Raw genomic sequence first — 25,371 nt, forward strand, 5'->3', positions numbered from 1 at the left:
AGGCTGCATTCGAAAATGCTCTACCTCTAGATACATAATTAAGAAATGACCTTGTATCTTGTGAACTATTGACATTTTTGAAGATATAAGCTCATTCCGATGTTTTACTTATCGATACCTTTCATTTGAGTACCCACATCAATTTTTCATATATTTATATATATATAATATGTATATGTAAATATGAAAAATATATCAAAATGCATGTAGGTACTCAAATGAAAGCTCTTGATGAGTGTAACATCGAGATGGGCTTATATCTTAAAAAATGTCAATAATTAAAAACTGACTTTACTATTTTGTCAACTAATGATATTTTTGAAGATATAAGCTCATCTTGATGTTATACTCATCGAGATCTTTCATTTGAGTACCCACATCAATTTTTCATATATTTATATATTTTATATATATGTATATATGAAAAATATATCAAAATGCATGTGGGTACTCAAATGAAAGCTCTACATGAGTGTAACATCGGGATGAGCTTTTATCTTTAATAACGTCAATAGTTAAGAAAGTACAGTGCAATTTAACAAAAGTCACATGGAGAAAATAAAACAGCAATGATTACACAGTAAAAAATTTTGCGTCATTGCGTCAAAAAATTTTGTGTTAAAAATTTTTATGTTAAATATTTAACACTTTTTTGTGTTAATTTAACATTTTTCTGTGTTAATTTAACACAATTAATGTTAAATTTACACATAAAAGTGTTAAATATTTAACACAAAAATTTTTAACACAAAATGACGCAATGACGCAAAATTTTTTACTGTGTACTGTTTCGTACAAATATTAGAAAAATGTTCATAGTCAGTAGTGAGTGCTGCACGAAACACGACTGGTTAGTGCCAGAACACGACTCAGTAGTGTGCAGACAATAGTCAGTAGTTTTTATGTAGCGCTCTCTACTGTCCCAAACATTCTAACCTCATTTTCTTCCAAAGCAGTACTGAGTACTACACAAAATAGTAATCAGTCTTGTTTTTTTTCTCCGTGCATTATTTAACAAAGCAAAATTTTATTTCTTTATAGCTCACAAGTCACGACAGTCACATAGTGATTGCAAGGTTACAAAAAGTTTCAAATTAGAATTTTTACGCTTACACAGAAAAAAAATTTACTTGAATCAAGTAAATAATTTTGAAGAATTTCATTTTCTTGATTTGAGTATAAAAATTCTTAAACTAAGAAATTTTTCTTGATTTAAGTAAATTTTACTTAATTCAAGTATTTTTCGTCTTGATTCAAGACAGTGAAATTCTTCAAAATTATTTTCTTGGTTCAAGAATTTTTCTCTTAATTCAAATTAACTTTTTTTTCAGTGTACTTTTAATTTGAGAGCTTAAAACAATGATTATTAATATTTACTAAATTGTAAAAAAATAATTTATTAAAAATTAATAAAGCTTCTTAAATTAAATTAATAAAATAAAATATTAAAGTCAGTGCATCGAGGTTCTGATTGAGATATTGTTATTAGTTAGCACTCGCTCGGAATAAAGTTAACGAAGTGACCTGTAAAAGTTAAAAATGTGATTACAAATACCGTTTTTGATAAACAAAGAGAAAGAGAAAGAGACAAGTGTTGTGAAGAGTGATCTTAAAACAAACTCATCCACTTTGAGCTTTGAGCGTTCCCATAAACGAATTAGTCCGCAGTATTAGCTTCGCTATTCAGACGCGAGCTCGGGGCATAACCCCTTCAACGGTGTCGCCGTGAATACAGTAATTAACGGGTGTACCTCGAATTACCGTACCGGTTCTATTCGAGCCGAGAGCTTTCACAGAATGGATACACAGATGCGGATGATCCAGCCCAGCCAATAAGAGAAAAGGGCATTCATGGATCGCTCTCGAGTTGGATTCAGAGTTTCAGATATATATAGTTATAGTTATACTTGCTGGAATAGACTACCTTCTGCAAATAAGCTCTCCGTGAACGCGTAATAAGGTTATAACGCCCGACACTCTACTTCTCCTGACTTTATATGTTTCTGCGCTTGGAACCGAATCATCCCGAATTTGTACTGCAACTAGTTCAGTCTATGCATGGGTAATGAAGTTATTTCAAGTAAATATAAACTACCGATGTATATCGCTAGTCAACATTGTTAGAATTTTCTATTTTTAATTAATACGTTTATTCGAAAAAAATTTTTTTTATATTTTATAAGCTTTATTATTTAACTTTTAATTAGTATTTTCTTTTTTTTTTAAATCATAAAATTAAATAAATAACAATTAATAGCAATCTTTAGAGAATTATAAATTATAAATTAGAAAATTTTAGCTTAATAATTTTTTAAATATTTTAAATTACAATATTATTTGAGTACTTTTTAAATAAATAAATTAATTTAAATAAAAAGAATTATTTCGTTATTTTCAGATCTATTATTGATAATTTAATGAAAAAATCTTATTGAAAAAATTTGTAAAACCAAAAAACTATTAAAAACTCCTTAAAAAACTAAAAGAAAAAATCTTTTATTAAAAAATATATTTTATTATTATTATGGTGTTTTGATTGCATAACTTTACAAGTTTTTTTTATCAAAAAATATATAAAATTGTTCAAGCTTGATAAACATAAATTCTAATTAAATTAATTAATTTATTAATGAACAGTTACTAAATTTTTTAATATAATAGAAAAAAAAAAACTAAAAAATCAATTGTTTATATTTTTGTTTTTCTGAATGTCGGATAGGGTATTGTCTAAATTCCGCGATTAAAATGAACTTGGTATAATACGACGAAGAACACAATGGTCTGGCCATTGGAGTGGAGTTGTCTAATGAGCACGTGCCGCTGACAGAATATTCTGCATCAAGAAAGGTGTCAAAGTAGTCTGGGGAGTGATGTACACATTTAACGTTTCACATTTCAGAATGTTTGTTAAATAAGACGCTAACGAATTTCGAGTCTCTATTATTGTTATTATCATTATTGTTATTTGGTTTAACTATATCTACCACAATTTTAGTATCTCGGCCGTATTTTGTATCTTGTATCTTGCAGACTATATTTAAACTTCATATCTCCCACTGAGATTCTCCTATTTATACGTGCTTTGTTGGACTCGTTTTGAATACCATACCCGGGTAAATTATTTTATCGCTTAGTTTTATCGCTAAAATTTTTTTTTATAATATTAATAGTTCCTAAAATATTAAAAGTTCATTTTTATAATTTAAAAAAAATTTTTAATTTGAATTTATTTACATAAATTTAATTTTAAAAAATTATTTTGAAAAAATTTATTGTCTTAAATAAAGCAGAAAAATTTTTTGAGACAGATTTTTTTTGTTTCAAGTTAAAAATTCCTTTTAAAAATTAATTAATTAATTAAAATTAATGAATTAATTAAAATTAATGAACTAATCAAAATTAATGAATTAAATTAAAATTAATGAATTAATTAAAATTAATGAATTAATTAAAATTAATGAATTAATTAAAATTAATGAATTAATTAAAATTAATGAATTAATTTTTAAATGGAATTTAATTCAATTAATTAATTAATTCCTTAAAAAAAGCAATTTTTTATCAGTAGAAAAATTTTTCTTCAGCTCAAAATAAATTAAAAAATTTAATTAAACATTTAGTAATTAAAAAAAAAATAATATTAAACTGTATGATAAAAAAAATTCCCAAAAAATCCAACAGTTCAATAAAAAAAAACCGTTGCAACGGTCAAATAGACACCGAAGACTGATAAAACGGGTGTCCGAGGTCTAACGGTCTTTCGTAATCTAAAAAAATTTGTTTCAATCGATAGTAATCTCTCTCAATAATAGGCTACAACCCTAAGCTCTGGCCGGCCCGAGTAAAAAAGTTATTAAAAACTAAAGGTAAAAATAAAACGAGGGACCAAGTACTAAGTGCTGGTTCGCCCCGCAATAAATATTTGAACAAGTGGAAAAAGCGAAATGTTATGAAACATTTAATTGTGAGAATATTAAACAAAGTACTGACAGACACAATACGTAAAGTATAGAAAACAGTACCGACTAGGGGGTGTAAAATTGGCCGCACCTGCACTCTGCTTGTCTACTCTACAACAAAGGGTGTAATACGCGAATACACACACATGATTACCGTCTATTTGTGTATAGTGTATTATTTTTAGTTTTAGTTTTAGTAAGGGTAGTTTGTAACTAATGTAACATAACGAGAATCACTAAATAGTTATCGGTAACACCGCGTGTAACCTGGGACCAATGACAAGGACGAAGAGCCATATCGCTGAGTAATGTCGCGGTGAATCACCAATTGAGACTCTCAAAACATATAATTGTATTTATAATTGGTATTTATTATACACAAAATTGGTAAATTTTTTTGATATTTTAATTATTCTTCCTAATTTAAGCTAATTTTTGTTGAATTTTAATAAGTTTTTCAATTAATTCCGTAACTGACAATTTGAAAAAATTTTTTTAATTTATTTTGGACCTTTATAATATTTTTTTCTTCATATTCATTTAAAAAATCTACTTATTTAATTCATGTGGCCAAACGGTGCTTTTTTTAATACTAAAGTCTTCTTAATTCTTTAATTTGACGATATTATTTTATTAATAATTTTAATTACATTTTTTTGGCAACAATTTTTGCCCTTTATAGTGTTTTATTAAATTAAAAATAAAATTTTATAAAGTAAATTTTTTTAATATCAATCTTTAGGTAGTTATTTTTAATTTAAGGTAATTTTTGTTGAATTTTAATAATTTTTTCAATTAATTCTAAGATTGACAATTTAAAAAAATTTTTTTAGTGTATTTTGGGCCTTTATAATATTTTTTTCTTCATATTCGTTTAAAAAATTTATTTATTCACGTTATGTGATCAAAAAGTGCTTTTTTCAATACTAAAGCCTTCTTAATTTTTTAATTTGATGATTTTATTTTATTAATAATTTTAATTAAATTTTTTTAACAATAATTTTTGTCCTTTATAGTAATTTTTTAAATTAAAAATAAAATTTTGTAATGTAAATTTTTTTAATATTAATCTTTAAGTAATTATTTTTAATTTAAGGTCATTTTTGTTGAATTTTAATCATTTTTTCAGTTAATTCCTATATTGACAATTTGAAAAAAATTTTTTAAATGTATTTTGGGTCTTTATAATATTTATTTCTTCATATTCGTTTAAAAAATCTACTTATTCACGTCATGCGGCCAAACTAAAGCCATCTTAATTCTTTAATTTGATGATTTTATTTTATTAATAATTTTAATTACATTTTCTTTGGCAACAATTTTTGTCCTTTTTAGTGATTTTTTGGATTAAAAATTATATTTTACAATGTAAATTCACTGAGAAGTAGAACTTTGAAAAAATATTGGGACGGAACAAGCCAGGAATCGAACTTGGGTCCCTTCAATTGAATGTCAAGTATTTATTTCTTAAATTAAGCTATCGGATACATAATTATTATCATAATTATTGTAAAATGTCTAATTTTCCCACGGGTCTAAATTTTAATGAGTTGTTTTGTCTACTAAAAAATAAATAGAAAATTTTTGGTGTACCATAAACCGATCGCGCCCCCAATAATACGATAGACTCATTGTCGTCAAGACCAAGGGTTGCTCGTTGCCCGATCGAGTAGAGCAAACGTAAATCGTGAATGTAAATACATATGTAGATCTATAATGCTTTACACTCTATATCGAGACGGTTTTTGTCCGTTTGGCTTAGCGTTGGCGTCCGTAGTATTGGTATAGACATAGACATAGGCATAGAATGGAAGACAGATAATAATGAAAGAACCCCTGGCCAGAGTAAAATAAATTAAACCCCGGCGATGCTTTTAATAGTATAAGTACAAACCGTTTACGTTTGTCTGAATTGTAGATTGTGGGAATACTTATATGGCGGCATTTGGACATCATTGTTACATACTTCCTATTGCGTTGCCATGTTCTTTATTTTATTTATTTATTTTACAGCTGTGTACGCAACTATTGTTACTCTAATTGTTCGACAGTTATGTTTATTTGTACCTTATAATAAAGTTTTTTTTTTTTAATTTTATTACCTAGTAATTTTGGCTTGCAGACAGTTGTCTTGTTAGATAAAATAAGGCTGATTATTCTCTAAGTCGTTTTAATTTGTACTTTTTATTTCAATTGCAATTGTTCGGAAAAATAATTCATTTTTTATATTTTTATATTTTAAGTAAAGAAAAAATTTTTTTATTTATAAAAATGCCTGAAACTTTTTGTAATTTTTAATTTTAAGACACTCAAAAATTCATTAATTAATTTTTGAGCTCAAAAATTCATTAATTAATTTTTGAACTCTAAATTTGGAGAAATTTCCTCTTAAAATTTTTAAATTGCAATTTTTTTTGAACCACTATTCAATTTTAATTTTTTTCGCGGCATTCAAAGTAATTTTTAAAGCATAAAAAATTTTTATGTCTTCAGGTACTTCGTTAAAAAATTTGAAAGTCAAAAATTAAAAGCTTTAATTATTTTTCAAGAGGGAAAGTAAAAATTTTGGAGTTATATGAGACTAATTTTTAAATTTAATAAAACATTAGATCATCAGTGAGTCACAGCGAAGTATTTGACAACTGGGATAGCAATAGGTGTATCTTTTTTTGAGTCATGCTACGTTTTAGCTCAACTAAAATATAATATATGTGACGCGACACTTAACGCTAGTGTGTCATGCATGGAGCCAGTCTAGACTGGACATTTTTTCTCCATTCATTTAATCTCTCATTTATTTACATTTTACATGTGCAAACATTTTTAGGGAATACTGATTCATCATTTTTGTAAAAATTATTACTCATTTTAATTATCCGACTTGTGAAGAATTTTAGGTATCAATCGGCCTAAAAAAATATAAAAAGTGTCTTATCATACTTACTAATGACAGCTACGTAGAAAATAATTAAACACATTTTCAATCATTCTTTTTTTTTCTTTACTATTTAACAAAATGATGAATTTTTCTACGATAGTGAGTAAAAAATTTGTAATTTATTTTATTATTTTATTCTTCGGTAACTTTGATAAATATAAAATATGCATTCAGCACTATTTCTTCAATGAATATTCCACTAGATAATTCCCGTAAACAAAGCATAAAAAATTCTTTTACCGCGAAGAAAACGAGTTTGAAACTCTAAGCTTGAATAAAAACAAAGTACTGTGAAGTAAGGAAAAAAAGTTTTAATATTTATTGAAAAAGATGAGGGTGGATAAATAATATATAAGTTGCACGAATATATGGATAAAAATAGTTTAAAGAGGAAATTCAAACGTAGCAGTAGGAACGAGTCTTTAATAGTCAGACAAGCCGGAACATGAAAGCTGGATGATAATAACTGTGCTTATTATTTACCTATACCTTTGCCTTTACCTATGTACGTTGTATGTCCTGCAGGGGTTCTTAGCGAGACAGGTGTGTCTTACACATTATCGAAAGGTGCATACGTTCACCCTTATACCTTGCCGCAGCGTGACACTTTGAGACCTCTCAATCATCGGTATTATATTATTATCATTATCATAATGATAATAATTTATATCAATTTTTTTGTATTAAAGCCTTCTTAATTTTTTGAATTTAACGTTTTTTTTTAAAAATATAATCCTTATCTATATTATGAAGAGAATAAGCAAAATTTTGTGGCTAGAGTATTTATATGATAAAATGGGTTTTTATAGTTAAATTTGGCATCGTTGGAAAAGTTTTGACCTGGAGTTGTTCCTTTTCATGGTTTCATATTATTCTCACCAATAATCAATTTATAATGATAAGTATTTAGGCTGAATTCAAAAATACTCTATTTCTAGATACATAATTAAGAAATGACCTTGTATCTTGTGAACTATTGACATTTTTAAAAATATAAGCTCATTCCGATGTTACCCTCATCAAGACCTTTCATTTGAGTACCCACATCAATTTTTCATATATTCATATATATTATATATATGTATATATGAAAAATATATCAAAATGCATATGGGTACTCAAATGAAAGCTCTAGATGAGTGTAACATCGAGATAAGCTTATATCTTAAAAAATGTCAATAATTAAGACCTGACTTTGCTATCACTCCAAAACCAAGTGTGTTATTTTAACACACATCAAGTGTGAACTATGCTTTGACGGCATAAGCAAACTATAGAATTTTAAAACACCATAAAACGTGTAAAAAGTGACTACAAAAAAGTATAGTTCGTTTCCGGCGTTAAATATGGAACACACTTCATGTGTATTAAAATAACGCACTTCGGTTTTGCTGTGATCTTGTCAACTAATGATATTTTTGACGATATAAGCTCATCTCTATATTACACTCATCGAGATCTTTCATTTGACTACCCACATCAATTTTTTATATATTTCATATATTTATATATAATATATATATATATATATATATAGCATATATATATATATATATATATATATATATATATATATATATAATATGAATATATTTCATATATTTATATATGAAAAATATATCAAAATGCATGTGGGTACTCAAATAAAAGCTCTTGATAAGTGTAACATCGGGATGAGCTTATATTTTAAAAAATGTCAATAATTAAGAATTAACCTTGCTATCTTGTCAACTAATGATATTTTTGAAGATATAAACTCATTTCTATATTACACTCATCAAGACCTTTCATTTAAGTATCCACATAAACTTTTCATATATTTATATATATTATATATATTTATATATGAAAAATATATCAAAATGCATGTGGGTACTCAAATGAAAGCTCTTGATAAGTGTAACATCGAGATGAGCTTATATCTTTAAAAACGTCAATATTTAAGAAAGTACAATGCAATTTAACAAAAGTTATTATTCAATAAAGCAAAATTTGATTTATTTATATTTCACAAGTCACATCAGTCACATAGTGACTGCAAGGTTGCTAGTTATTATTATTATAATTTTTTTTGTCCGCTTTGACGTATTACTTATTCCTTAAGATAACGTTATCACATTCTTATCGAGATGTAAAAATATTAACGCTTTTCTTAAGACGTGGATTAATGATTATTGAGTTAATTATCATCCGAGTAATTACCGCGTATGAGGGAGTAAATTAATTATCGGAGATTACCGGTGATTATAAGTGGATGTGTGCATGGATGTAATAATGTGAAGGGTCGCAAGGGCACCAGTGCAGGCAAATGGTCGTCAAATGTCGATGGGTGGGCGACGTAGAGTGTCTAGACGCCACCGCACCGACGTCGTCAGTCGTCGGACTGACTCACTTGGCGTCGGCGTTTACCTTTATATCTATACATTATGTATATATATTCATATGTAGATGTTTGTTTATATGTGTGAGTGTGAGTGTGTTTTGAGTGTAGATAAAAGGGGACTCCAACTTTACACAGAATATTGCGTGTACACGCAATGATACATGAAAGTGAGTGCGGAAATAGTTTCACTACTTAGTCTATTAGCTAATCGATACTGTTATTTCGAACTGTACTAAAAAATAAATACCTTGGAATATAAGTATTTATCTGATGGGCAATTATATTTTTTTTACTGATACCAAATGATAAGAAGTTACTTTTCGTGCATTCGATTATTTGTTTCCCTCAATTTTTTTGAATTCCAATATTACTTGCAATAATATACCGAAAAAAAAATAGATAAAAAATTTATGCAATCACTATTTTTTTAAAATAGAATACTCGAGAGAAAAATTTTTAAACCAAAAAAAAATTTGTTAAGTTTAGTTTCCTTGAATGAAGACAAAAAACTCTTGAATCATTTAAAATTTACTCAAAAAAATTTTGTTGATTCAAAAAAATTTTTATTTGATTAAAGACAATTTTAAAAAGAATTTTTTTGGTTCAATGTAATCCATACACTGATAGAAGGATTTGTTTATAGTTAAAAATATTTGTTAATATTTAACAAATCATTTATTAGAGACCACTTTTTAGTCCTTAACAAATATTTCTTGGTATTTAAAAAGATTTATTAATATTTAATAAATGAATATCAGATTTATTAAATACAAACAAATCATTTTAAATACTAAGAAATATTTATTAAATATTAAAAAATAATCTTCAATAAATGATTTGTTAACTATCAACAAATATTTTTTTATCCAAATAAATCTTTCTATCAGTGTATTATTAAGAGAATAAGCAAAATTTTGTGGCCAGTGTATTTATATGATAAAATGGGTTTTCATGGTTAAATTTAGTATCGTTGGAAAAGTCTTGACCTGGAGTTGTGCCTTTTCATGGTTTCATATCATTCTCACCAATAGTCAATTTATGATGATAAGTATTTAGGCTGCATTCGAAAATGCTCTATCTCTAGATATATAATTAAGAAATGACCTTGTATCTCGTGACCTATTGACATTTTTAAAGATATAAACTCATCCCGATGTTGCACTTATCAAGACCTTTTATTTGAGTACCCACATCAATATTTTGTATATTTATATATATTATATATATGTATATATGAAAAATATATCAAAATGCATGTGGGTACTCAAATGATAGCTCTAGATGAGTGTAACATCGAGATAAGCTTATATCTTAAAAAATGTCAATAGTTAAGAAAGTACAGTGCAATTTAACAAAAAGTCATTATTTAATAAAGCAAAATTTTAGTTATTTATGGCTCACAAGCTATTTATAGTGACTGTAAGTTTGCTAGTTCTTTTAAATCAAGGTAATTTTTTTCAGTGTATGAAAATGATTTAAACAAAAATTAAAATGAACTGTTAGTAATTTACAAACATATAAAATTATTTATTTCAACTATGGCTACATCGTAAAATAATAAAATATGGTGATTACACCAATAAAATAACCGGTAATAATTTTATAAACTTTATAAAATAGACAAGTATTTTAAAGAGGGTAATTTCACGAGTCCTTGGTCGTTGTAGTGATTTCGTTCCCCTGAATGGCGTAGGGCGCTAACTACCCTTATATCCACTGTCGAGGCAGTCGAGTCTCCTTCATCCCTAAACGCATCTCGAGCGCTTCAACAGGTTCATGAATAACTTGGTTTTCTCTCTTACCCTCAACTTTAATACTCGCTATGGTCCATTATCCCCCGTAGTTCCATCCAACTCGTGCTCACCAGTAAGCCGGGATATTAAAAAATAATTAACTTCTATTCGGGTAATTCCGAGAATCTTTGGTTGCTAATACCGCGAAATTCATTATTCACTTAACTATTCCGCTATTCATTCTTAAAATTCAGACTTGGTCTATTTTATAAAATACCTGAGAGATTATTTATGAAGGTAAGGAGAAGGAGCGGTCTTAAAATTTTCCGAGGTAGCTAACGTGAGAATAAATTGGCCAGAGTCTTCTCGAGGACGTCGTAGATGTTGCGAAATAGGGAAGAGGACTATACCTATCCCCCATTCTCGTTGAGAGCTGAACACGGGAACGGGGGTACAATGAATTTGCATCGAAAGTGGCTCTTAAACGTTTTCTCTCCCGAACTCTTACAACTCAACTACTCTCTCTGGTTTATATTTTATTATTATATTATGTACGCGTATAGAAACTCTATTTGTTGTCGTAAAGTACGTCCCAACAACCCGGACAGATTGTACGCCAGATTCCCTATAAATTGAATATTCAATCACTTGTCTATAGGAACGATATTAGTGTGTTAAATAAGTTGAATTACTTTAGTTCAGCTTGAAGAAGAATATTTAAAATTCTAGCTAGATAAATAGATTAAAAAAAAAAGTTTACCTATACATGCATGGAGAGAAAAATATGGAAATCATTCCTATAATTTTAATGAAATGTTTTCCTATACCATTTTAGGAGCGATTACTTAAATTATGGGAATTGTACCCATAATTTTTGGGAAATTTTACTATAATTATGGGAATGGTTCCTATAATTATAGGAACGATATCTATAATTATAACTGTAATATCGGCATGATTCCCATAATATATAGGAATAGTTTCTATAATATTACAGAAACCATTCCTATAATATTATAGGAACCATTCCTATAATATTATGGGAACCATTCCCATAATATTATAGTGATGATGCCTAATAATACACTGTAAAAAATTTTTTAGACTCGGTGTGGTGTAAATGATTCGGTGTAAAAATTTTTAACACGGACGGTGTGAAAATCGCACTAAGTGTTGTGTTAAATTTGAACGCTGTGAATCCTAAATTTTACACCATCAAGCGTGTAAATGTATTTCCTAAAAATTTCTCATTAATTAATTTGATTGTTTAGTTTCAGACTTGTACGATATTAGATTATAAATATAAACATGTATAGAAATGAATATAATAATAAACACAAAAAAATAATTTTCTTGGTTAAATAATTTTTTTCAGTGTATAGAAAAAATTGTTAGTGAAAATTATGATATTAAATTAGACTTTTAATTATAAAAAAAAAATTGTACTGTGTTGTATCTCGTTGGCAATGTTCAATATTGACGAGGTGATTAATAACAAAACTCCAATATTGTCAGCAAATTTTATAAAGAGCAAAATAAACTTCGTTAAATATTTCCCAACAATCTGTTATAAATATTCCGCGGTTTGCTGAAACAACATTTATTAATAATTATGAACAATTCATAAATTTACAAATAACCTGAAAATAAATAATTAAAGCTTGTATTTATTAAATTACCAATTAAACGCGTTCTATATTTGTCGAAAACAAATTTTTAATGACAACAATTCGAGCTCCAGAGTGACGGAGTAAAAAGTAAAATATAATACGTATTATACACACGAAATGTCACCGGTTTTGTCCTTCCGTTGTCCTCATTGGACACTGAAATTAAATATCGAGCGACATTTTCTTCCGTTTGTCCATCTCGCAAAAAGTAAAAGCTCTCTTTCTATTGATACTTTTAACATTTACTTTAAACTTTAAATTATTATCGCAAGTAGTATTTTTGCGTAATTTACAAACTTTTTCTTTGCTTTCATAAAATCGCTCCTTAATCACTGGACTCAAGACTAAAATAAGTTTTGTTCATTAAGTATACCCTTCGTTTAATGTGTAATCGATTACACATACGAACTTCAATAGTAATTTGAAAGTCTATCCAGTAATTGTCATTTTTATTTTTGTATTTATTAATATTTATTTTTGGATCAATCGATTCTTTAGGTCTTGATTCTTCTCTTCACTTTTTATTTTAATTATTTACAGTCAATTATTTATTAAATATTTATCAATCATCATTTAATAACTTCAAAAATTCCTTTTCAAAATAAAATTTTTTTTTCTAATAAATAATAAAGTATAAAAAAATTATTTTATCTAAAATTTTACATTATTTTGTCTGCAAAATTTTTAATTTTAATAAAAAATTAATTTTTCCTTCAGTGTATTGTTGAAATATGCAATTATTTAATCAATTAAAAAAATCATATAGATACTCCATTAATTAGAGGGGATGTCGATTAATCATAGCTTTGATAAAATGATATATAAATAATATATGTCATATAAAAAGACCATATGGCGTTTTTTTAAAGAAGAAAGAACATAGAAAGTTTACAATATGTTATTTAGGTTTCATAGCAAAGCGTGCCAATGCAAGTTTTGATAAAATTAAAATCTCGTTTTTTAAAAATTTTATTAACAATTTTACATGTAAGTGATTGTATTTATACTACTTACTAAGTATGAATATCGTTAAAAAAAAAATATTAATAGGGGGTGTAGAGAAGAGGGTAAGGAATAATTTAGTGAAAAATTGAATCGGATGTAGCACCTGGCTGATGATGCCGATCGATTTAATTGAGAATGTCCACCGTCGGAAGTTACTTCGGAGCTATTATGGTAGATATAAAAAAATAATAATAATGTTACATATAATATGACATACACCGGCGTACTAACACACAATAAACTATCAGACATGTCGAGGTTTATGCGACAACGCGTAATGTATAAAAATAGAAGCTCGCGTTCGTATTCGGTTGTGGTTGATCGCGATGTGACCACAGGTATAACAACATCGATCAGTGGATGGGGTTGGTTTTCAACTGTCGTTGATCTTTATCAAACTTTTTTGATATTTTAGCCAATTATTTAATGCAGGAGTTAAAAAATTTTCATTTCTTAATTATGCTCCAAATTAATCCTTTCGTTTTTTGTTAATTATCGAAATGAGAAGTAATTAAATTTTTTATTTCGGTGAAAATTTGTGTCTTAAATAATTTATTTGTACAAAATACATCCAATAATTAGAATATCAACGGGCACTTTGAATAAATAAAATTTTTAAATACTTCTTTTTTTAAAAATAATAAAAGTTTTCCGATAAAAAATTTAATAATTAAATTTTTCTGAGACTATACACTGAAAGAAAGAAAAATTATTGTCCAGATAAGAATAATAATTTCTTTCCTCAATAATAAATTAAAATCAACCATTTCAATTATATTAGTTTCTAAATCGAAAATTATCAAGCATACAGAAATTGCTCTATTTTTACTAGCCGTAACTTGAGAACTATAAATAAATACAATTTTGATTTAGTAAATAATGATTTTTGTTAAATTGCACTGTACATTTTAAATATTGACATTGTTAAAGATATAAGCTGATCCCGATGTTATACTCATCAAAAGCTTTCATTTGAGTACCCACATGCCTTTTGATATATTTTTCATATATTAATATATATAAATATATAAAATATATGAAAAATTGATGTGGGTACTCAAATGACAGGTCTCGATGAGTGTAATGTCGGGGTGAATTTATATCTTTAAAAATGTCAATAGTTCACAAGATACAAGGTCATTTCTTAATTATGTATCTAAAGACAGAGCATTTTTGAATGCAGCCTAAATACTTATTATAATAAATTGACCATCGGTGAGAATGATATGAAACCTTGAAAAGACACAAATTCACGTCAAAACCTTTGCAATGACTTTAAATTTCACTAACAAAACCGATTTTATCATATGAATATCCTGGAAACAAAATTTTGCTTATTCTCTTAATAATAAACATTAATTAAAACTATTTTGATCAATTCATCGACAAGAAAATGTCAAAAAATTTCGCTCGCTTCAGATTAAGAATTTTTTTTATTAAATTAAGATAACGAAGATCTTCAAAATTATTTTTTTTTTATTTAAGAATTTTTCTCTAGAATCAATTTTTGTTCAGTATTATTCTCGATAATTTTCCAAATTATACATTCGTGTATCAAAAATAATTTTCTGAAAAAAATTTTATTTCTCAGCGTAAAAATCATGCCATAAATCAATCAATCAATCAATCTTTTTTCTAAAAACTAAAAAAAAAAAAACATGTGCCTGAAAGAATTTCCCACCCACTCAATACTTAATTAACCAAAAAAGCCTCACACTAATCTGATGAATCAAGAATTATCGAAATATTCGACTCATAAATAAAAAAAGGACCCGAATAGAATCGATAGTTAGCCCGGTAATTTGAGCGAGGCGATACTTAAAAGCGTCGTGACACGGATAGTAGCTATCACGCATAGTTTTTTTTTGTTATCCCCCTGTCCCTTTTCCTTTGGCTTGTACACGCACACAAACACGACTTACCCCGTATGATTTCTTAAAAAGCCCTATGCATCCCTTATAACCCGAAAGGGGAATCAAATTCCCGTCGTAACACCCCCCGCCTGGTTCGCTCGTGACCAAAACTCCTCATCACCTGCCCCTTTACTTTTTAGTACGAGCCAATGCAATCGGGTATCCTCGGCACACATATAATATAATATTCCTGGCTTGGTGGCACAGGCCAGGTGATGAGTCACCCTCTGGCTCTATATATTGAACTAGAATCTCCCCATCAAGGTCTTTTTCTTTCCACTTCCCCCTGCCCTTTATTCTCCTTACCCCGTCGGCTTCGTACCTTCTATTCGATCATTTAATGCCCCTCATGCTCATGTGTTTAGTTTTCTTTCGCCCCTCGTCCCGCCGCCGATTGCGTAATTTAAAAACACGCACGCGCTGCACCACGTTTACGCATTTGCTTGTCTCATATGTAACACACTCTTACACCCTTACACCCTTACGAATCCTTTCATCTTTACCTTTTTTATTTAATCTAGTTCTTTTTCACTCACCCTTTCTTCTCAATTATTTTGTTCACATTTTTTAATAGTGTTGTAACTATTGAGTGAAGAATTTTTATATCAATGAGTATTTCAATTTATTGCAAATGATAATTTGAAAAAAAATCAAAGGACTCAAATAATTAAACTATTATAAGATAAAAAAAGCAAATTGATAATAACTTTATTAGAAAAATAAAAAATTAAATTGAATCCAGAGAAAAAATCTAAACCAAGAAACAAAATTTGGAAGAATTTGATCATTTTTAAATTAAGTAAATATAAATTATTTAATAAAAAAATTGTGCTTTTGCGCTGAAAAAAAAAATATTTTTGAACCAAAAAAATTATTTTGAAGAATTTTATCTTTTTGAACAAAGCAGAAAAATTCTTGAATTAAGTAAAATTTACTCGAATCAAGAACAATTTTTTACTTGATTCAAAATGATAATAATGTAGTTTTTCGAAGTAATATTATTGGTTTAAAATTTATTATCTGTATTTAATCTATATTATTAAGAGAATAAGCAAAATTTTGTGGCCAGTGTATTTGAATAATAAAATGGGTTTTTATGGTTAAATTTGGTATCGTTGGAAAATTCTTAACCTGGAGTTGTGCCTTTTCAAGGTTTCATATCATTTTTACCAATAGTCAATTAACAATGAAAAGTATTTAAGGCTGCACTCAAAAGTGCTCTATCTCTAGATATATAATTAAGAAATGACATTGTATCTTGTGGACTATTGAAATTTTTAAAGATACAAGCTCATCATGAAGTTACACTCATCGAGACCTTTCATTTGAATACCCACATCAATTTTTCATATATTTATATATATTACATATATGTACATATGAAAAATATATGAAAATACATGTGGGTATTCAAATGAAAGCTCTTGATGAGTGTAACATCGGGATGAGCTTATATCTTTAAAAATGTTAATAATTAAGAATTGACTTTGTTATCTTGTCAACTAATGATATTTTTGAAGACATAAGCTCATCTCGATATTGCACTTATCGAGACCTTTCATTGAATACCCACATCAATTTTTCATATATTTATATATATTACATATATGTACATATGAAAAATATATGAAAATACATGTGGGTATTCAAATGAAAGCTCTTGATGAGTGTAACATCGGGATGAGCTTATATCTTTAAAAATATCAATATTTAAGAAATTAGTGCAATTTAACAAAAGTCATTATTTGAAAAAAGCCAAATTTTATTTATTGATCGTTCACAAGTCACATAGTAATGCAGAGTTGCTAGTTTTTATTAAAATAACTTTGTAATTTTAAAGTTCGACACTGAACAAAATTAATTTTAATTTTTAATTTTTAATCATTTGATTTCTTACTCACAATTAAAAAATTAAAAAATAATTTTTGAGATTGTGTTTCATAAAAAAAAAATTGTTATTTAAGTAAACTAAACTTTATTTTCCTTCTAAATTAATTTCTATTGTAAAATTAATCTCACTTAAAAAATTCATCATATCTTGTAGAATTTATTCACAATTAATACAGAATTCAATTAATTTTTTTTTCAAGATAATAGATCTGTAAAATTTGTACATTCAAATTAATTAGAAAGTTATAACAACCAATAACAGTTTTTTCATAAATTATTATTATTATTATTCTTATTTATTATATACAAAATATATAATAAGTAAAGGACATGTTTCGTGCGTGTGTAACAATGTGTGAGGGGGTTGAAAGGGCACTTATTCGTGTAGCATGAAGCCGGATGGACAGGATATGGTAGCAAGCAAGGATGTGATTTATGCCACACCGGAACACCCCACGCCGACCAACTAAATAAAAGGGGAGATGGTTAATGTTGAGGAACCATCTACGCCGAATCGAACATGTAGTAGTACAGTATATACAGGGATTAGATATAATATAAGCGCTCGTGCCGTATGTTAGCTTCAGTTTACTTTTATCTTTAGGAATTTTAAAGATTATTTTCTGTCGTCTCTTAGCATGACAATGCCCAATTACCTAGAACCATCTGTTCAAGCTCCAGAGTTTTAAGTTTTCACTTTAGAGTACCATTTATTTTTATTTTTAATGCATCCTAAATCAGAATAATAAATAATCACCTCAACAAATATTTTGTATGCATATGTAGGGGATTGTTTGGTATTGATGAACATGGTGTAATATGGATATGGAGATGAAACCTCTGATGGGATGTTTAGGTAATTATAGTATCATATCTGGTAATAATGATATGTGATACTATTTGCGATAATACACCGAGGAATCTAATTTCATGTAAAGACTTGTGTATTTACATTTTAAAATTTTTTATTTATTTTAGTACTTTTTTAAAAGTTTTAGGAATTTTTACTGACTAAAATACTTTTTTGAATTTTAATTATCAATTATTATTTTGTAATAATTAATTTTCATTATTTTAGAACAATTTTATCAAAATTATTTACATTTAAATGCGAATTTTTTTAACAAAAAAATTAAAAAAAAAATTTTTTTGCAATATAAATAAATCACGAGCGGGAAATTTAAACTTTAACATAGTGTTTGAATTTTTATATTTGATAAAAAATTAGAAAAGATTTAATTGTAACTCAAAATTAGAATTTTTAGGGAATAAAATTAATTTTCGATTATAATTTGTTGAATTAAAATTATTTCAACAATATTTAATAAAAACAAAACAAAAATTTTAATATTGTTAAAATCATCTATATTATTAATAAAATAAGAAAAATTTTGATTTCAAGATAGTCATATGATGAAACCGGTTTTTTTTTAGTAATAAATTTATGATGATAAGTATTTAGGTTGCATTCAAAAATGCTCTATCTTTAGGTACATAATTAAGAAATGACCTTGTATCTTGTGAACTATTGACATTTTTAAAGATATAAGCTCACCCCGATGATACACTCATCGAGGCCTTTCATTTGAGTACCCACATCAATTTTTTATATATTTATATATATTATATATATGTATATATGAAAAATATGTCAAAATACATGTGGGTACTCAAATGAAAGCTCTTGATGAGTGTAATATCGGGATGAGCTTATATCTTAAAAAATGCTAATAATTAAAAACTGACCTTTCTATCTTGTCAGCTAATGATATTTTTAAAGATATAAGCTCATCTCGATATTACACTCATCGAGACCTTTCATTTGAGTACCCACATCAATTTTTCATATATTTCATATATTTATATATATATTATATATATGTATATATGAAAAATATATCAAAATGCATGTGGGTACTCAAATGAAAGCTCTTGATGAGTGTAACATCGGGATGAGCTTAGATCTTTAAAAATGTCAATAGTTAAGAAAGTACAGTGCAATTTAACAAAAGTCATTATTTAATAAAGCAATATTTTATTTATTTATAGTTCACAAGTCACGGCAGTCACATAGTGACTGCAAGGTTGCTAGTTTATAAATTCTTTTGGTTACAATTATTAATGATAATTTATTTATTTTATATTTTAAAAATCAATTTTTAATCAAATTTTGACTTTTTATTAAACCTAAAAGAAATATTAAATTTTAATTAGTCAACAAACATAAAAAAGCCAATATTTATAATACTAAAAAATACCAAAATAAGACCTGTCAACCAGGCAAAGAATAGACACCAAAAATGTCCACCTTGCTTCTATTCTATTTCATTCCTTTCCATTCATTTTAAACAGACGATTGTAGAGTAGTGACTACACTAGTGACGTAAGTCTTCCATTGAGAAGACGCAAGTCTTCTTGTGTCGATGGTGTAGAATTGTCGAGGGTCCCCATTTACATTACACGGAGTTCAGCCCCTAGCATAACATCAACAGTATTATATAGTAGTAGTTTCTTTGGCGTGGTGAAGCGTCTATCCTTACCTCTGATCCTGTGAACCCGTGAATAAGAAAGTAAAAGGAAACCTCATACTCACCAACAAGAACAAGTACCACACATCTAACACCAGAGCTCAGAGTATCAATGAACGAGAACTACCCAGCCGGAAGTCCAGCCCACGTGTGTATTATATAATACGAGGTGCCTTGTACCTATAAGTCTAAGCTAAATATACTTATACTTACACTTATACTTACACCAGCAACCAGCTATTCTTGTTATACATGGAAAGAGAAAGAGAATGTGAATAACATAAGAAAAAAGACTTTATATGTGAGTAAAGCAACAAGATACATATAATAAGACCCTTTTTATGTGAGCGAAATAAGGAAGTAAAAATTAGATGAATTACCTTTTTATTTAAGAGAAGTGTCTCAATTTATTTGTTTGACACCTTTATTGCAGTAATACATGTAGTTACGTGTAATATTTTGCATTATTATTTTTTTATTACAAATTTAAGGTAAAAGACCCAGTTATCGACACTGGCCTAGTTGATTGACACTTGCAATTTTATTCTAATTAAAAAAATAAAATGTTCTCGAAAAACCAATTATCTTAAAATTTATAATTCAAAAATTATATTTATTAAGTTGTTAGAGTCGATTTGTTTTATTTAGTTAAAATAAAACTGCAAGTGATAATAATTAATTCAGTGTCAATAACTGGGCCTTTTATCTTATACGTGAAGATAAAATTTCAGCCCGTAAAAAAATTTTTTATACGGCTAAATTTCATATATACCCTGATTTAGTTATGGCTATGTAAGACATATGATTTTTAAAGCTTTAATTTTTTTCTAAAAATGTTTACATCAATCAAAATTGACTTATTAGTTGATTAAATTCATAATTAATAACAGATAAGCTTTCAAAAATAGTAAAAAATAAAATTTTTATTTCATAAGTTTATATCTTGAATTTAACTCTCTTGTTAGGAGACGACTTAGCGATCATACACCATCTGTTGGCGATTTTTAACACTAAATTTTGGTAAATAGTATATTACACACCTGTGGCAAGAAAATGAGAAATGTCTCAGAACACATATATGTTGCCCGAGGCGAAGCCGAGGTCGACATATATGTGGTCTGAGATATTTATTATTTTCCTGCCATAGGTTTGTATACTATTTTTCTGTCCGACAGAGGCGGAAAGCGGCAATTTCGTTTAGCGCAGCGGGCCGAAAGTTGCCACTTTCCGCCTGGAGGGCAGAAAAAATTATATTTGGGCGTATTTGTCCATATTAGGCTTGATATTAGCTTATCAAGTTATATAGAGCCGTATCTAAGCAGATATAGCCAATTTTCATATCAAGTTAGAAATGGGCATTTTAAATTTTCTTATATAAATACACAGTAAAAAATTTTGCGTCATTGCGTCAAAAAATTTTATGTTAAAAATTTTTGTGTTTAATATTTAACATTTTTATGTGTCAATTTAACATTTATTGTGTTAAATGAGCACAGAAAAGTGTTAAATTAATACAAAAAAGTGTTAAATATTTAACATAAAAATTTTTAACACAAAATTTTTTGACGCATTGACGCAAAATTTTTTACTGTGTATGGATGGCTATTTTTAAAAATTTTTTTAAATGTGATTGGATATTTTTCTAAGTTTGAGTATGCGAAGATAAAATAAGGGTAATAATAAAGTTAAGGTGCATAGTAGCTGAACTTGAAAAAGTATACGTAAATTTTTTCAGTCAATACAAGAACAAAAAACACATATGTGTCTGCAAAGTCTTCTTTTATTTTTGCTAGACGTTTTATCCTTATTCGTATTAGTTTTGGTATATATGTATAAGTATAAGAGTGAGATGTGAGTATGAATGAATGAACACGGGTACGCGTCGAGTAATGCGACCTATGCCAAGAAACCGTAGGGATTCTTGGCAGAACATCAGTCACCCTTGGGTATGGGGCTGACTCGTGCGAGGCACGTGACCGTCAATGGAAACGTCTCGTTATTGGAAGGCTTTGTAACATCTCTGGACTTTTACCTTTCTTGGTGTAGCATACATATACAGCATGGGGTTTTTCGACGTTTTAGTTTTTTGTTCGGACACAATCGACTTTAGAAGGATGTTAATGATGTCTTAAGCTGAAAGAACTTTTATTGTTGGTTGTATATTGCTGTTTGCTCTTTAATTAGCTCAAAATATTCAAATTGATTTATGGCCGATTCAAGAAAAAAAAGGTAACTGTGCCAATTAGTGAAGTTACAGCAGTATTGACACCTTGACTTTTTTTGTTGGATTGTTAAATTGTTAGGAATTATAATGGATTTAGGTTCTATTTTCACTAGGACGTTTTTCACTCAGTTATAATTGAGATTTTTGTCAATTTTGGCTCTTTCAATTTTATCGATGTTATGACAAAATAATTTAAAAAGATTTATTGATTTTTATAGTAGTAATTACATTATTTGAAGTATAAAAAAATTAATTATTATTTTTAAAATTTTATCATTTTTTTAAACATATTTTATCAAAAAAATATCAATTTTTGAATAGAGAATAAAATTTTCATAACTTAAAATAGCAAGAAATAGTATATTACACACCTGTGGCAAGAAAATGAGAAATGTCTCAGAACACATATATGTTGCCCGAGGCGAAGCCGAGGTCGACATATATGTGATCTGAGATATTTATTATTTTCCTGCCATAGGTTTGTATACTATTTTTCTGTCCGACAGAGGCGGAAAGCGGCAATTTCGTTTAGCGCAGCGGGCCGAAAGTTGCCACTTTCCGCCTGGAGGGCAGAAAAAATTTTTTACTTAAACTAATTTTTAAACGTATTCAAGACTTATGTTTCATTACTTTTGGGAATAATTTTTTGATATACAATATCTTGGCCAAAATTAGTACTTAAAATTTCCAACAGATGGCGCATGGTCGCTAAATCATCTCCTTGTAAGAGAGTCAAGTTTGAGATCATAATTGTTAAGATAAAAATAATTTTTCCGCTTCTTAAAAATAAAATAAATACTGAATTTAAAATAACATACTTTTTACAGATATATGCAATGTAAATTCTATTATAAGGAGAGTCTATTAGAACAGGAATTATAAATTAACAATATTATATACAAAACTTGTATCTGTAAATATATTAATACATATTTATTTAGGTTTTTAAATAAAAATTTTTTACCTAAAAAAATAAAGCATGTAAAAATCATATAAATTTATAATAACAAACAATATTTGATACAATTAAGCAAAACTCGCGAGGAATTGTAAACATATTATTATACATTTAATTACAATAGCACTTACACACTGATAAAAGGATTTATTTGTACCAAAAAATATTTGTTAATAGTTAACAAATCATTTATTAGAGACCACTTTTTAGTATTAAACAAATACTTCTTAGTATTTAAAATGATTTGTTTGTATTTAATAAATCTGATTTTCATTTATTAAATAGTAATAAATCTTTTTAAATACTAAGAAATATTTTAATATTTATTAAGGACTAAAAAGTGGTCTCTAATAAATGATTTGTTAAATATTAACAAATATTTTTAACTATAAACAAATCCTTCTATCAGTGCAATCATGCAATTGCAAGAACTGATGTACAAATTTAAATATGTCAATAAATATCTTTAATAAATAAATAAATAAATAAAAAAATATATTAATAAAGATAATTATTAAACAGTATTTCTAAGATCGGTGATTTTACTTATTAAAGAGCATTTATTATTGTAAGCCAACTTTCCCGATCAAATTTTAATGGTAGACTAATTTAATTAGTTACTAAATAAAATAAATGCTCGTTAATAAATAAAGATAATAATAAAAAAAATTTTTCCGCTTTTAGGAAACTTATCTAACATTAAATTTTAGATCCATACATGTCAACAATTGTTCATATTTATATAAAATTGAAAAATGATTAATTATTAAAAAATTAATAATTATTATTAAATAATTTATTATTAAATAATTAATAATTATTAATTATTAAAAAATTATTAATTATTATAAATTAAAAATTATTAATTATTTTTATCTCACATAAAGCTATATATAAAATTTTTTTATGGGTTTATTAAATAGATCCAAATATCGTGCATCAAGTAGTTTTTTATTATCTTTCTATACAGTATAAATAATCAATTATAAGCTGTGCAAATATGTATAAAAAATCTAAAACACATAAATGAAACTTTTTTATTAGTGTCGATAAACATATCCAAATATTTGAAGAAATCAAATGAAGGATATTAATTACATTAAACACAGCTTTCGAGCCGAGGCATCTGTTGTCCATTTATACTTACAATAAAATATATAACATATAAAAACAAGTCTAGAGTTTCACAAAACCTCGAAAAACCGTTGAAAGATCTTTTATATCTGTCTATACTTCGGAATATATATCAGGAACAGTTCTTTGGTCGGGAATAATATGTACGCATCTCAAGAGTGCAGATGATGCGAGGGCGTTTGTTATACCTGTAGGTATATGTTTTCAAACGGTTAAATCGAATGAGTGTACGGACATCTGATCACGAAAACGCATCAATATAAATAGACGATATTCCTCTTGTCACTATTGTTATTATTATTGTAAGTATAACAGTGGCCACAAGAATAAGAAAAGTTAATAATAGGAAAGGTTTAAATCGTTACACTTCTGCGGCAGCTTTCGGGCAGCACACTTCTGCATTCAAATAATCCTTTCGATTTTGGTTTACAATGGGACACGCGTGTTACAATAATATATAAATCTGGCAGCTGCATATGCATTTTTACAATCCGTTGAACCCACGCTACTTTACATACATTTGCAACCAGGCGACAATCGCTTATCGATTCTCCAGCTACACCTTTCACATTTTCCGGTTATTCATTTTTCATATAATAGTCAATTCATAGTGTAACATTCGCTTCCATCAATCCACCCGCTCTCATTTATTTTCTATATAACGATAAATCAAATTTTTACATTTGATACTTTGCCACGATTTTTATTGTAATAGAAGACATTTTTTCTTCGATGGAAATATAGATACGTTCTTTGATTAATTTTTTTGAATACAAATAAACCAATTTTAAGTTCAACGCACCCTTTGAAACTTTAAATTAAATTTTGTCTATTGAAAATTAATTATTTTTGATAATATAGCTAAGCAATATATTTTTTAAAAATTTTGATTTTTGAATGCTGAAAATTTAACTTTGAAATTTGAATTAATTTTTTTTTAATACACAATATATAAGGTTTCATTATTTGAAGATAATTTGAAAGTTAATTTAATTAAGAAAAATTTCAAATCAAGAGAATTAATTTGAAAAAATTA

The 25,371-nt window shown here is 27.3% G+C and overlaps 1 long non-coding RNA gene across 1 annotated transcript; it reads right to left on the reverse strand.

Moving 5' to 3' along the window:
- Positions 1–822: 822 nt before the first annotated feature.
- Positions 823–19,694, reverse strand: LOC123266683. Its single transcript, XR_006509838.1, has 3 exons — positions 19,679–19,694; positions 7,180–7,185; positions 823–958 (listed from the first exon to the last, which is right to left on the reverse strand). It is a non-coding gene; the product is annotated as an uncharacterized LOC123266683 (long non-coding RNA).
- Between the last annotated feature and the right edge of the window lie 5,677 nt (positions 19,695–25,371).

This window comes from Cotesia glomerata, linkage group LG1, assembly GCF_020080835.1.
Source record: "Cotesia glomerata isolate CgM1 linkage group LG1, MPM_Cglom_v2.3, whole genome shotgun sequence".
NCBI classification, from domain to species: Eukaryota; Metazoa; Arthropoda; class Insecta; order Hymenoptera; family Braconidae; genus Cotesia; species Cotesia glomerata.